Source organism: Odocoileus virginianus, chromosome 11 (assembly GCF_023699985.2).
Source record: "Odocoileus virginianus isolate 20LAN1187 ecotype Illinois chromosome 11, Ovbor_1.2, whole genome shotgun sequence".
NCBI classification, from domain to species: domain Eukaryota; kingdom Metazoa; phylum Chordata; class Mammalia; order Artiodactyla; family Cervidae; genus Odocoileus; species Odocoileus virginianus.
In genome coordinates this window covers 7,564,949-7,581,310 of record NC_069684.1, presented here as the reverse complement: position 1 = coordinate 7,581,310, position 16,362 = coordinate 7,564,949, and the positions used below count along the sequence as shown (strand labels likewise).

Here is a 16,362-nt window from a genome sequence, read left to right as displayed (position 1 = left end):
CTGCTTAAATGTCTTTACCATCTGCCTAGGAGATACAGATGCTCACAAGGGTGAGGATGCTATCAACAGAACCAACACAAACTGTACTGTTTACCATCTATCATCCAGTCTTTTAACTGGCCCTCAGGATCTAAGCCTGGCACATGAGGCCAGGGTGTAATGGGGTAGGGAGGTCTTCTGCACAAGAAGGGAAGTAAAATCCTCTCGAGATGACTTCATTCGTCAAGGGGTCCTAATTAATGTGAAAGTATTCTTTGAATCTCTTCAACCTAGCTGCCAACCCAAACTCGGTAACATCCTCTGGCTACACCTCTATTTCCCTACTTTCTAGAAGTTGCTCCAGATTATTCAAGACATGTGCACATATGTCCTGAAACATCTATAGATTCTCTCTCCCCACTTTATCTAGTCCATATTTCTCCGTTTCTTCCTAAAGCTAACAAAGAACCAATTTCTTTTAAAGAAACATTAAATTCTAGTATGAAACCAAAGACACAAAACCTATATTATATCCCCCATATCTCTCAAACTGGAAAAACACTAACCATATTTTCTATAAGGCATGTGGAGAAATAGTTGTAAATAAATAATAAAGCTGATAAATAAGTTAGGGATCAAGACCAAAAAAAAAAAAGTAATAGAATAGAATCACTAGACAACAAATTATATATGCTCATAAAATTTCCCAGTTACCAGCTATGCTAATAAATCATGCATCTCATTAGTGTCACTTCTCCAGAATAACAAAAAGACAAAGTCACAGTAATATGGAGAAAAAAACGGTCCCAGCTCTTAAGTGGCGTAATGGTAAAGAATCCACCTGCCAATGCAGGAGACACAGGCTCCATCCCTGAGCTGAGAAGATCCCAGGAGGAGGGCATGACAATCCACTCCAGTATTCTTTTGCCTGGAGAATCCCATGGGCAGAGGAGCCTGGTGGACTATAGTCCATGGAGTCATAGAGAGTTGGACACAACTGAGCATGCACGTATGCAGCCCTTTGGGAGCCGTGGCCCCTAAAATGCCCCCCATGTTCAAAGAATTTGCTTTCTTTTTAGGGAGTCTTCATACAGTCAAGAAAGCTCGTTAATATGTAACATCTCTGTGGTGGGTAAATACCAACAAACTGAAACTCCAGACAGAATCCCAAAACATTGAAGGGCCCTGGGGCAAGTCAGTGAAGAAAGATAAGACCAATAAAAGAGAGAAAAGGAAAAACGGACCTTATTGCCATCATCTGTCCAGCGGGGAGGATGGGAGCCTCTCATAATCTCACTTACCATCTCTCTCTTTGAATTTTACATACTGCGTAAAAAACCAGGAAAATGAACACCGAGTAGGCAGGAGGAGTCTCCCACGTATCTTCTCACTCTGTCCCCTCTGTCCACTAGGTGGCTGCCCAGAGTCAGACACGACCGAGCGACTGAACTGAACTACAAATATTCATCAAAAGAAAGCAGTAGTGACTACATTCATGTCAGATGAAGTAGATTTCAGTGAAAGAAAATCACCAGAGTCAAAAAGGATCATTAGGTAATGATAAAAGAGTCAATCCATCAAGAAGGCATAACAACCCTAAACATGTATGCACCAAATAACAAAGCTATAAAATATATGAAGCAAAAACTGACAGAACAGATAGAAACAGAGAAATCCACAACTATAGTTGGAGATTTTGACATTTCTCTCACAGTAACTGATAAAACTACCAGGCAGATCACTAAGATTAACCATTAATCTTCCAGATTAATCATTAAGGACAAAAAGACACTTGCCACTACCAACCAACAGGATCCAATCAACATTTATAGGACATGCCATTCAACAACATCAGAATACACATTCTATTCAAGCTCCCGTGGAGCATTCAACCACGACAGATGGTATCCTGGGCCAAAAAACAAAGGCCAACAAATTTAAAAGAATTTCAACATACAGAGTATACTCTCTGACAATAATGGAATCAAACTAGAAATCTGTATCAAAAAAGATAATAGGAAAATCTCCAAATGCTTTTTAAATAACACATGTCAAAGAGGAAGTCTTGAGGGAAATAAAAAATAATTAGAACTGAATAAAACGAAAAAGAGTATCAAAATATTAGCTAAAGTACTGCTTAGAAAATACAAAACACTGAACAGTTATATTAGAGTAAAAATATCAAAACGCTAAGAAACTAGAAAAATAAGGAACAAAACAGAAACACAGCAAGCAAGAAGAAGGAAATAAAGAGCAGAAATCACTGAAATCCAAGACAGAAAAAACTCACGAAACAAAAAGCTGGTTCTCTGTAAAAGTCAGTAAGTTCACAAACTTCTAAAAAAAAAACAAAAAATAAAAAAGAAGATGACCCAAATTACCAAAATCAGGAATAAAAAGGATACCACTACAAACTCCACTGATCTTATGAGGATAAGAAGGCATACTAAGAAAAACCCTATATACATAAATTTGACAACCTAGAGAATAAATGGCCTAATTCCTCAAAAAGCACAAACTACCAAAACTCACCCAATAAAAATACATCATTTTAACCAAACAAACTGAATTCATAGTTTTAAAATCTGCAAAAAGAAAACTCCAGTCCGATGTGGTTTCACTAAAGAAACCTACCTGATATCTAAAGATGCTCTCTTTAAAAGAGGAAATATTCCCCAACTCCTTTTATGAGCATAACAATAAACACATGAAATCTGAAAGTAAAAATACAAGATCATATATAATCAGTAAATTCAGACACTGAACACATGAACACAGACAAAAGAAAACTGTCAGGAGTTGCCTGGTGGTCCAGTGGCTAAGACTCCAAGCTCCCAGTGCAGGGGCCAGGTTTGATCCCTGGTCAGGGAACTATGCGGCAAATAAGAGCTTGCATGCTACCACTAAAGATGCTGCACACCTCAACTAAAAACCCCGCATGCCACAACAAAAATCAAAGATCTTTATATATGTAGTCCAGCCACATACACTAAAAAACTACGCACCAGGACCAGAGAAAGTCGCTCACTCATGTCTGACTCTTTGCAACCCCATCCAGGGGATCTTCCCAACCCAGGGATCAAACTCAGGTCTCCCGCAGTGTGGGCGGATTCTTTAGCAGTCGAGCCACAAGGGAAACCCAAGAATCCTGGAGTCGGTAGCCTATCCCTTCTCCAGGGGATCTTCCTGACCCAGGAATCAAACTGGGGTTTCCTGCATTGCAGGCAGATTCTTTACCAACTGAGCTATTAGGAAAACCCACAGCAAGACCAAGTGGAGTTTAATCCCAGGGATACAAGGTTGGTTCAGTATTCAAAAATCAATCAAAGTAATCCAACATATTAACATGTTCTTAATTAAAGAAGAAAAGTCACATGATCATATCAATTGACGCAGAGAAAACATCAGACAAAATTCACCACCAATTCATAAAAATTCTCAGAAAACTAGGAATAGAGGGAAACTTCCTCAACTTGACAGATGAACATCTACCAAAAACCTTTAGAGACATCATACTTAATGGGGAAAGACTGAATGATTAAGATTGGGGGAGCGGGGGAAAGACATACACTCTCCTAACTAGTATTTCAACATTGTCCAGGAAGTCCTAGCCAGCGCAATAAGAAAATAAGAGTTATATAGATCGAAAAGGAAGACGTGAAAATGTCCTGACTTGTAGATGTTATCATTGTTTATTTAGAAAAACTCAACAAGTCTGCCAAAAAGAAATTAAAAAAAAAAAATAAGGACTAAATGAGTCCAGGAAAGTTAAGGACCAGTTACGATCTTACAGAATATAAAATTATGATCTTATAGAATATAAGATCAACATGCTAATAACATCTTATGAAAAAACCCAAATGCACTTTTTCACCAACTCAATAAAAGCCAATTGTACATCTATATACCAGCAATGAACATGTGGAAATTGAAATTTAAAATGTAAACCATTTATAAAAACTAAAAAACAGAAATACTTGGGTATAAATCTAACCCGCCAAAAATTCATAGAATTTACATGGCTAAAAACTACAAATACTAATGAAGTAAATCCAAAAAAGATGTAAATAAATCTACAAACATACTGTGTCCATGGATTGGAAAATTCAATATAAGGAAGACAGCAGTTTTCCAAATAGATCTGTAAGTTTAACAGAATTCTACCAAAATCCAAGCAAGATGTTTTGTAGATATAGAAAAGCTTATTCTAAAGCATATTTGGAAAGACAAAAAAGGAAAAAAGTGAGCTAAAAAAATCTTTGAGAAAAAAGAATAAAGTTAAAGTATATTATTTGATTTTAAGACTTAAGAGTAACTAAGAAAACATGCTGTTAGTGTAAAGACAGACACACAGATCAATGGAACAGAAAGAGAACCCAGAAACACAGCCATACAAGTTTGGCCAATTGATTTATGACACAGGTGCAAAACAACTCAATAGAGGAATCTGTCTTCTCAACAAAAGGTGCAGTAGCAACTGGACAGAAGTCTCTACCTAAATTAATATAATAATTAATCCAAGAGGGATCACAGATTTAAAAGATTTAAAGATTTAGATTTAAAGGTAAAATGCAAAACTAGGAAACTTTGAGGAAAAAAGAGAAAATCTTTGGATCATACAACTAGGCCAAGAACACTTAGACATGCCACCAAAAGCACAGTCTGTAAGAGAAAAAAAAGATAAATTGGACATCTGTGAAAGACCCTACTAAGAGTATAAAAAGTCAAAGTAATGACTGAGAAATTATCTTTGCAAGCCATTCATCTGACAAAGGACTAGTATTTAGACTATATAGAGAACTCTGAACTCAACAGTAAGAATAAAGCAAACAAATCCAAGTTAAAATTGGCAAAAGATATGCATAGAATTTCACCAAAGAGGATACAGAGATGACAAATAAGCACATGAAAATATGTTCAACCTCTTTTAACCATTAGGGAAACGCGAATTAAAACCATGACGACATACCACTACATAACTATCAGGATAACTGAAATTTAAATTGTTAATAATGCCAGGTACTGGCAAGTAGGCAGAGAAACTAAGTATCTCATACATTTTTTTGGTGGGAATGTAAAATGGTAGAGCCATTTTGGAAAAAAGTTTGTACAGTTTTTTTTACAAAATCAAACATAAATTTATCATACAATCCAGCAATCAAATACCTGGGTATTTATCCCTGAGAAAATAAAACTTAAGTCCACAGAAAGACCTGTACACAAATATTCATATCAGGTTTATAATAGCCAAAAACTGGCAACAACCAAAATGTCCTGCAAGGATCAAACGGTTAAACAGACTGCAGTCCACCCCTTTTCTGCAAAGAAAAGGAACAAACTCTTGACACACACAAGAAGTATGAATCTCAAGGACATTAAACTGGGGGGGGGCGGGGGGGGCAGGAAGAGAGCCAGTCTCAAAAGGTTACAAACTGTATGATTCTCTTTATAGAACATTCTGAAAAGACAAAATCATGGGATGGAAAATAAACCAGTGGCTTCCATGGGTTAAGGATGGGTATGACTAGAAAGAGGCAGCAAGGGAGTTCTTCCTGGCTCTGTATTTTAACTGTGCTGGTGGTTAATGGAAAAAAGGAAAAGCAGCACATTCAAAGTCACAATACACAATTTAGAAAAACTGCAGTTTCCGGGCTTGAACCACGAGGAGGTCGAGGGCCTGGCCACGTGGACCTCTGCTTCGCCCCCTAGTGGCGGCTCCAGGTGCAGCTATGAAGAATCTCGAAGTTGATGACTCAGACTTCTCATTTGCATACCCATCGTACCCTGCGGACAGTACAATCTTTTCAGGCTTAAAATACTATTTTTTTAAGCTCAACATTTCTAACTATGAGAAGTCTGCTTACACAATTCCTTGTTTAAACTTTAGGCAGGAAGTAACCCTTGGGATACTGAACCACCATCAGTGTAGTAGGAGTTGCAGTTATCGGGAGGCCCAAGCTTCGCAAGCCAACAGCATACTCTGGTTTCTCTTCAGAACGTATAAATCTTTCGCCTTTTACTAAAGATTTCCGTGGAGAGAAACAATCTTGAGTTGTTAAACTAATTTTTTGAGGCTTTGCTTCGGCAAGGCTGCTCTTCAATGGTATAAAAAAAGACAAATCTTTGTAGAAGTACCACTATGATTTCGGCTTTCCAGCATTGTATTTTAATTAATGTAATTATAACCCAGGGGCTCAGGCGGTAAAGCGCTTACCTACAATGTGAAAAGTCCAGGTTCAATTCTTGGGCCAGGAAAAATTTCCCCGCAGAAAAAAATAGCAACCCACCCGGACCAGAAAAATACCCCAGAAAAAGACAACTGAGCGACTATATAGCTGAGCATTTACTTGTAAATGCGAACCTTACAGAGTAAGGCTTCGTTGGGTTTTTTTTTTTGTCTGTCAGAAATGAAGTTGAATCCCTCCGACTCTTTGTGACCCCACGGTCCAGGCTCCCTAGTCCGTGGGATTTTCTAGGCAAGAGTACTGGAGTGGGCTGCCATTTCCTTCTGCAGAAGATCTTAGCCACCCAGGGATAGAACTCGGGTCTCCCGCAGTGTAGGCAGACACTTTAGCCTAGGCCACCAGAGAAGTCCTGTAAAAATATCTCTAAAACTGTAAATATCATAGGTTTACGTCACATGGGTTCTACCAGTTAAAGTCTGGACTTGGTGACTCCTATCAGACACAGCAGCACAACTTGAAAGTCATTTGTCTCCGCTACCCTATCAAAGTCAGGAGTGCAAGCACAGAGGGATATGGAGAGGCTCACACGGAAACTTGTATCCCCGTGTGTAAAACGGACAGCCAGTGGGTACCGGCTGTATGACTCAGGGACCCCCTACCCAGGGGCTGTTAAGAGGGAGGGGACATACGTATACCTGTGGCTGACTTCATGTTGATGTTTGTCAGAAACCAACGTAATTCTATAAAGCAATTATCTTTCAATTAAAATTAATTTTAAAAAATAATACACACACACACTCTCTCTCAGTGATGGCCCTGAGGGCCCCTTCAAAGGCCTTGTATGAATCTACAAGTTGGAGAACTTCCGGGCACCTGACATCCAACAGATTGTTTCCCTGTCCATCCTGTTACAGGGAAGAATAAGATCTGACTTCATGTGTCTACTTTAACCTTTGCTTCCTGTTGCTTTCCTTTACTGAAAGCATCCTGTCAGTACAAAATGGTGTGCCTGGGCCTTGGCGAACCTTGCCCCTCTGCCTGAATGTTAAACCAAAGTGCCTTTCTTTTATTCAGGGCAACACCCTGACCCTCTCTACACCTGTGAATGGCAGCAAGAAATAAGAAACACATCCCTTCCCCCAGGATGGCCATTCCAGGAGAGATTTACAGGGTTAATAGCCTTTGTACTTTACTTCTTCACCTCCTCCCCCTCCATGTTCTACAAAAGAAACGCATCCAGCGCCTGACAAAATGCTTACTTTGAGACCTTAGGCTGTCTCCTTAGTCTGCCAGCTTTCCAAATAAAATTGTATTCCTTGCCTCAACGCCTCATTTGATTGACTGGCCTGTCGTGTAGAAAGCAAAGCGAGCTTCACTTCAGTTCAATTGCTCAGTTGTGTCCGACTCTTTGCGATCCCACAGACTGCAGCATGCCAGGCCTCCCTGTCCATCACCAACTCCCAGAGTTTACCCAAACTCACACCCATTAAGCCAGTGATGCCGTCCAGCCATCTCGTCCTCTGTCGAGCTTAGACTCGGTAAAAACACCCGTGGAAGTCACACTCCACGTGCGGTAGTGGCTCCTAGAGGACAACGGGCCCCTAAAACGACCTCATTGGGCCCAGGAGATGGACAGGTATTAACTGGTTTCCACTGCTTGCCTAACAAATGTCTACACATGTGACTGAATTTAGCTGGAGAACTGCCTTCATGAAACCCATGAGCAAAATTATGATGGAATAAGCCTCACTTATCTTGAGTTTTTCAGCAGCCACCGTGGTCCTCAGAGTGGCTTCAGTCAGTTGCACACCCAGAGATGCTACCCTTCACATCTCCCATGGACCCATGATCTCACTGTTATCCTGAGGCTGCTTCTAATTTCTTTTTTAACAGACTTATCTTCTGTCATGTCATGATTTTAAAAGGTAGTAACCTTCTTAAGAATGGTGACAGGCACCACTTTTAGGGGATGTACTAGGAGAAGTTAGTGTTTCTGCTTCTCCCCACTCCCCCACATCTCTCCCCAAATTTCAGCTTCAAGCCTCACTGAACTCTGCTCCTCCTACCCTCAGAATCCTGTTGGAGCAGGAAGCTGTTGGAGCACTTACAAAGGATGTGTTGTGTAAACAACCTCATCTACCCCAAGGGACTGTTCTTAAAGATCAGTCAGTTCAGTCACTCAGTTGTGTCTGACTCTGCGACCCCATGGACTGCAGCATGCCAGGCCTCGCTGTCATCACCAACTCCCAGAGTTTACTCAAACTCTTGTCCATCGAGTCAGTGATGCCATCTAACTGTTAGGGGAAGCACACTGATTGAAACTGCCCACCCTGGCCAGGCACCATAGTAACCATTTGCATGAGTTTTTTATGACAGGAGATCCTGATAAGGAATACGGAACTAATAAGCCACCACCAACTGGAAGAGTTCGGGAAAGGTCAAAAGGAGACACCGCATGTCCGTCCACTTCCCAGAATCCCTCTCGCTAGCATCCATCTTGGCTGAGGGATGCGTGCGCCACCAGGAAAGACTGAATTAGAATGATTGGCCAAAGACCACCCGGAAACTAATCCCATCACCATAAAACCCGAGACTGCGAGCCACAAGGCAGAGCAGTTCTCCTGGGTTCCCTTACCTACTGCTCTCCACCCGGGTGCCCTTCCCAATAAAATCTCTTGCTTTGTCAGCATGTGTCTCCTCGGACAATTCATTTCCGAGTGTTAGACAAGAGCCCAGTTTGGGGCCCTGGAAGGGGTCCCCCTTCCTGCAACAAATGGCGACTCTGGTGGGACTCTTCTTTGCTGAGACTGACATCCTGACCACTCGGGGTACTCAGGGGCCAGCTTGCCTGCCAATGGACCAGACCCAGCGCCCGCAACTGGGACCCTTTTGTCCCTGGTCTCCTGACGCGGACAACTGGCCAGAGTGCCCCGACCGGTAAGGAACAAGAGACTTTATTGACCTCTCTCCCCTTCTCTCTCTCTTTCCTCTCCTTAGCCCTTCCTATCCTTCCCGTTTTTCTAGTCCCCCTGTCCTGGACGCAGGAATCTGGTCGAAGGGGCTCAGCTTGAGCTGAGGATTGGAGACTGATCACCTCCTCTTCCAGAGAACTCGAATTTTCTGGCTTCTGGTAGGGCCGAGTTCCAGTCCTGGAACTCCTGGAAGCCCAGGGAAAAGTCCCGTAACGCCTGGGTGTCTGCAGGGGGCAGGAGACGTCTGTAAGGCCACCCCTTTTGCCCCCCTTTCCCGCCTCCTCCTCCTCCTTTCAACCTGGCTTCCTTTCCTCCTTTTGAAATCTTTGAAGACATCTGAAGTTTTGTGTATCTATAGAAGGTTTTCTGAGAGACTGTATTCTTGTATTTAAGGGAGTGTCTGATGAGGACTGCCGGGTTTATATGTGTGTGTTTTAACTCTGTTCTGTGTTGTGATTTGTGACGGCCATTTTGCTTTGTCTGGCCACCATTTGGACCTGCCGCCATTTTGCTAGAACTTGATTTTCTTTCCCTGTGCCTTGAGACCGGGGCTCTCAGGAACACTCATCTAGACCATCTCTAACTCCTGAGACTGAGAGAAAAAGGAAAACAGCCTTTAAAGATGTTATTTATTTAAATTCTATATTGTAATATCTAATTCATGACCAAACTTAGAAAATGAAGCTAGATCTTGCACTGTGTTTGTCTAAATATGTCTTGGTATGTCTTTGTCTCTGGGTAATATTTTTTTAGGTTAATTTGTAAATTAGCTCTTTAATTGGCTTAAAAAAAGGTAAGTGCTTACAAATCAAATAATTCTAAATTAAACAATAAATTCCAGGTTTAGGTGAACTGGGAAATATTCAGTATTAAATACCTGATATTAATGTTTGTTTGTTGACCTATCTAATATAGACATGTCTTAGAGTAATTAACATCAAGTGAAATGTTTTCATTGTGCCTAGGTTTAATATAAGTTAAATATTATACCTGTTACAAGTTTGTCAACAAGGAAATTACCTCGAGTGAAAAAACTTCTAAAAAATGTAAATGAGGTATGAGTTTGTATATAAACTCTATTAAGAATAACTATTCTTTAAGAATATCTGTCTACAATAGTCTCCCCAGATTGGCATAACTTGAATTTCTAAGGGTTGTGCTAAACTAAGTATTGGAAGTCTATTAAATAATTAGGCTATTTCCAAATGAAATAAGATTTTAAAACATTTACTACTAAACACTGATTTCCTTTTACAGAAAAACTAAAGAGATTTGGGACTATAAATGAATAATGTTTGATGCCATCCTAAAATGTTTTAAGAAAGCAAGGGTTTTAGAAATTATCACTGGTATTTATGCTCACCCATCTATAAAATGCTAATATAAAAGTTAGCTCTTGGTTGCTAGAGGAAAGCAGGAAGTGTGCTTTCAGTAAAAAAGTATCAAAAAATACTAAAAAGAGTTATGCATGATCAGGATTTCCTAAAATTGGATTACAATTAGTTAGATAAATGGATTTTGTTAGGAATGACAGGCCATAAGAAAACTGGTTAGAGCCAGTTAGGTCCAAGATGGCTGAGCTGACTTTCACTAGACCTTGAGCCTTGGTATTTGCGCCCATGGTGACATATCAACAAGCTAAATGATACACCCATCAACATTGACTAAATCTGACCAAATATTCTAAACGCTTTTAATTGATCTTTTCGATAAAACTTCCTAAACCGAATTCTTTTGAAGTTCCTTTGACCTCTAGCTAACTTTGGGGTGCTTCAGAGGGCCCCTGAAACATCCCAAAGAGAGATATTAAACTGTGTTTATTTGGTTGGTTAAATTACATGAAAAAGATTATCAAATGAGTAATAAATCTGTATGATAAAATTACTAATACAGATATCCTAGAAATTATATGGAGTTCTTAACATTTTGATATGTCTTGGTGTTCTAATTAGAAACCTGAGGACTTCACAAAAGTTAACAAAGGACTGAATGAACCAGCGGATATGCTTATAACTTATGGTTTCTATCTAAAAAAATTACAGGTTTGACTCTTGTGTTTTCCAGGAGTAAGGAAAACCTTCCTCTCAAACTAATTATGAAAATAATTTGGTAAAATTATATGTTATGAATAAAACAATTATATTTTCTATCTGACTCCTCCAGAAATTTGAAACTCTTAGGTTTCCAGTAAGTTTATCAAATGAGCTAGGCAGGTTATCTCACTAACAGGTACAAGAATCTCAAGGAATTTTTGAGGCCTTAAAAAGGGAAGAGTTCACCTAGATTTGTTAGGCAAAATCTGTGATAAGCCTGTGGTGTGAGCTTCCCAGCCCTGTTTTATATTAAAAGTTCAGTCTGAGATCCTATAAGTGTTTCAGCAAAATAAAAAGTCTATAATCAATTATGGTTATATAAATCATCAGACCAAAATTAGTGAGAACACACCTATTTTGCAAACAAAGTAGCCTTAATTTGGTTGTATTTGATAAAAATGAGGGTAACTTTAGGGAGAAAAAGATATTTCAAAAAATGTTAAATCCCAGTTTGTTAATGTAGGTATGCATGTAGTAAGACTCATTTCTTGGATAGTTCTTTGCTGTTATGTGATATTAATGCAAAATTTAATTGAATTCACAAAGAACACCCTAAGTTTGTTTGTGAAGCTTATCTCAGTAATCTATCTTTGGATGAAGTTCAGATGCCTCATGACCTGCAACCAGGACGGGAAAAAGACATAATTTAAGGGACTGTCTCCAACCTAGATGAAAGGACTTTTCATCAGGTACTCTTAACTAGCTCATGCACAATGAAACTGAAGGAAAATTAACTCTTAGACTAATTCCCACTTCCAAAGGCCCCTACACTGGACTGGTCTATAGAAAAGACAGCTGACCTGATCTCACCTTAAAATGATGCTCAAACAGGAGAAACTACAGTACACCAGGATGAGAAGACAACGACATCAGAGGTAGACAGCTTGTCCAAGATGCTGGACCTGATTCGTATGATCATTTATAATGTTTTCTTGACTTCTTAGACCTTTGCATATAAATCAAATGCTTTTCTATCATAGGCCTGATCCTATGCTAGTTTTAAAAATCAATCCAATTGTTGGGTTTGTGGCCAATTACCTGTGTCGAGTTCTGGGTTACTTTAGTAAATTTCTCTATTACAAGGCTCTAACTGGTTGGCCCTGAGGAAATTTACTTTTAAAAAAAATTATAGTTGTATTCAGGTCACTGTGATATTACTAGATGGGATCCCCTCACTGGGCCAATTAATAATGCCTGCTCTGACTCTGGCCATAAATTTGAGCTTTTTTCTATTACTCAAGCTCAATCAGAACAAGAAGAAAAGTTTCAGCAAAGAAAAAAGAAATCTCCCACAATTACGAGGAAGATTTATGTAGATAACACCAGGCTATGGTAATTTTGGTTTAAAGTCTCCTCTGTGTTGGAAACAATTAAATCATACTAAGGATAATCAGTCTAGTAACACTAAAAAACTGGGTTCATGTGCCTTATAGATGGTGGTGTGAATGTATAATTTCCCTGAAAGATAAAGATTTGTACAGAGTAGACTAAGTCAGACGACCTGGGATATACTGGGCTACATCTAATGGAAGCTCTTATTAAGTCTTACTTATGACTTTACTAATACTGCTGGCTATGTTCTTTATATTTCACCTGTTTTACAAAATTGCTATTTCTTACAGTGCCAAATGTGTGACTGAGGCCTCTAATAAAATAATATATAGTTCCCTATGAGATCGATGATGATAACAGTTTAACTCTAGATATGAGAAGAAGCAACAAGAGGGATGTTATCCTGAACCAAGAGGCTAGTAAGACAGGTGGTCCAGAGAATTTTGGATATTGTTTTATGGCCTAGTCCACTAACAACACATTGAGTGGCCTGTCAACAAATCTTTGCCAAACCTGAGAATGGACATTCTCAGCACCATGGGATAAAATGGTCATGAAATGCCCCCCTCAAAATCATGGTCAAGTTTGTGAGCAAAAAGGGGCTCTGCCAACTGAAGATTGACACTTGCCATCTGCATCTACAGAGATTAAATCATGGCCACTGCAACTGCTGACTTTCAACGGCCCTGAAAGGAGTTCAGGGTGAAAATCAAGAATGAGGCACTCTGTGCTCTAAAAAAAACTGGCAGAACAGGCCTTCAGATAGTTAGATCTTTTCAGGAGATTTTATGAGTCCCAATTCTTGCATCTTCTCATACCTAGAGAAACACTGACATCATTAATGGTGACATCTGCTTTGGCTATTAAGAAAAATTTTACAATTAAAAGTCAAAATAGAGTACTCAGCTATGGTTCAGACATCCTGAGAAATAACCAGGTGTTACTATTGGTGTGATTTCAGACATTGTATTGCTAAACACTTGAGTTTTCTGAGTCGTGTCAGGCTTAGATGCCACCATTCTCAAAACAATGTCTGCTGGAAGCTAGTAACTTATACCCAGTTTTTATAAAACTAGGCAACTGGCCACCTGGCTAAAAGTCTCCCCGAAGTGCCAGGTCCAGACTGGGTTTCAGGCCTATTCTTCAAAAAAAAAAAAAAAAGAGAGAGAGAGATTTATTTTGTCTACTAAAATTCCAGTTATCCCTCCTCCAGCTACTACTAATTGGGTCTGTTACAACAAAATGGCAGACCAAGAGATTGAGATTTTAATCATACAAGACTTAGATCTAGGACTTGGAACTCAGAAATACTTCCAATTCAGTGTCTCTTCTCTAAGCTGAAGCAGTCCTATGCCCCATTTTGATAGGAAGTTGTCACAGTCATAGTTGCCCTGTTCCCTAAATTAAAACTGAACAAGACTCTGTGGGTGGCGATTCTAGAGTACAGATCTGCTGTGTGTTCTCCATTTCTTATCTGTAAGATATAGGCTTCATTCAGCCTCCTTGACCTTCCCTGAGTTCCAAAGGGTGGATTCAAACGATTGCTAATCAGGGAAGGGAGGAATACAGAAACAGAGGAGAAACAATCAAATGGTGGTACAGCCTTGAGACAGGGTCCTAGTTCCTACTCAAAGAAATATACATAACAATGTCTTTTGAGTTCTTCTACAGAACTGGAGCCCCCACCCAGGTGGAAGATGGTAACTTCAGACTAAACACAAGATTCCTGGAGCACAGTTTTGTTGCTTCACCACCAGCCAATTAAAAAAAAAAGAAAAGTCACAAACCCTGCAGCCCTCACCCTAAATGTTGCCTCCTGTTTCTGGGGACCAGTGATGACCATTCTGTTGGGTCTCCTGTTTGGCCCCTGTCTATTTCATCTCCGAGAGGAGCCAACAGTTCCCAACTAAATTGCTGTTATTACAAGAGTGAAAGCTGGTTTCAGATATGGAACACCCCAACTTAAATCAGGTAGAGAGAGACTTCTGCTCTGCTAGGCAGGCCTAGCAGGCACAGCAGGAAAAAGTTACAGAAGAAAGAGACCTCCGCCCCAATTCCCAAGAAGCATCTTGAGTATGAAGTCTCTCAGGGGGGAGTTGTTAGGGGAAGCACACTGATTAGAAACCGCCCACCCTGGCCAGGCACCATGTAACCATTTGCATGAGCTGTTTTATGACAGGAGATCCTGATAAGGAATACGGAACTAATAAGCCACCACCAACCGGAAGAGTTCGGGAAAGGTCAAAAGGAGACACCGCATGTCTGTCCACTTCCCAGAATCCCTCTCGCTAGCATCCATCTTGGCTGAGGGATGCGTGCGCCACCAGGAAAGACTGAATTAGAATGATTGGCCAAAGACCACCCGGAAACTAATCCCATCACCATAAAACCCGAGACTGAGGCAGAGCAGTTCTCCTGGGTTCCCTTACTTACTGCTCTCCACCCGGGTGCCCTTTCCCAATAAAATCTCTTGCTTTGTCAGCATGTGTCTCCTCGGACAATTCATTTCCGAGTGTTAGACAAGAGCCCAGTTTCGGGCCCTGGAAGGGGTCCCTCTTCCTGCAACATAAGCATCTCATCCTCTGTCATCCCCTTCTCCTCATGCCTTCAATCTTTCCCAGCATCAGGGTCTTTTCAAATGAGTCAGTTCTTCGCATCTAGTAGCCACAGTATTGGAGCTTCAGCTTTAGCATCAGTCCTTCCAATGAATATTCAGGACTGATTTCCTTTAGGATGGACTGGTTGGATCTCCTTGCAGTCCAAGGGACTCTCAAGAGTCTTCTCCAACACCACTGTTCAAAAGCATCAGTTTTTCAGTGCTCAGCTTTCTTTATAGTCCAACTCTCACATCCATACATGACTACTGGAAAAACCATAGCCTTGACTCGACAGACCTTTGTCAGCAAAGTAATGTCTCTAGTTTTTAATATGCTGTCTAGATTGCTCATAGCTTTTCTTCCAAGGAGCAAGCGTCTCATGGCTACAGTCACCATCTGCAGTGATTTTGGAACCCAAGAAAATAAAGTCTCTCACTGTTTCCATTGTTTCCCCATCTATTTGCCATGAAGTGATGTGACAGGATGACATGAGCTTTGTTTTTTGAATACTGAATTTTAAGCCCGTTTTTCACTCCTCTTTCACTTTCATCAAGAGGCTCTTCAGTTCCTCTTTGCTTTCTGCCAAAGGGTGGTGTCATCTGCATATCTGAGGTTATTGATGTTTCTCCCAGCAATCTTGATTCCAGCTTGTGCTTCATCCAGCCCGGCATTTCATATGATGTACTCTGCATGTAAGCGAAATAAGCAGGGTGACAACATACAACCTTGACACTCCTTTCTCAATTTGGAACCAGTCTGTTGTTTCATGTCTGGTTCTAACTGTTGCTTCTTGACCAGTATACAGATTTCTCAGGAGGCATTTGGCATCATCTTTTAGGATTTGAAAAACAACACCCAGTTCTTAAAGTTAACAGTGCCCAAATGGAGAATCCATATTCCACAAGGACTGAGCTAGCATCTGAATGGCCCCAGTCAGAAATTCAGTTCCACACATGGCCACAATCCAAATGATTTCAATACTGGTGTCTAAAGCTGCACATGAGAGTTTACGAGCTCGCCCTCCTCCTAACACCCCCGTGCTTCTCTGTCCCTCCATCAGACTAGCAGGGTGTCTGCTCCAGCCCACAGAGCAGAACTGCCAAAGCTCCAATGAATCCTTCCTACAGGGTACTTGTTGGAGAACCTCAAGACAAAGAACAGGTTCAGTGGCAGATTTTGTACCTGCCACTAAATAAGTGTTTGC

General features: G+C 40.4%; 1 protein-coding gene and 1 non-coding gene across 9 annotated transcripts in view; one reads left to right on the top strand and one right to left on the bottom strand.

Moving 5' to 3' along the window:
* HHAT (hedgehog acyltransferase) overlaps positions 1 to 16,362 on the bottom strand; it is a 367,616-nt gene that overhangs the window by 311,878 nt on the left and 39,376 nt on the right. The gene's annotated exons all lie outside the window — the stretch shown is intronic.
* LOC139037612 (U5 spliceosomal RNA) lies at positions 5,955 to 6,071 on the top strand. Its single transcript, XR_011490487.1, has one exon. It is a non-coding gene; the product is annotated as a U5 spliceosomal RNA (small nuclear RNA).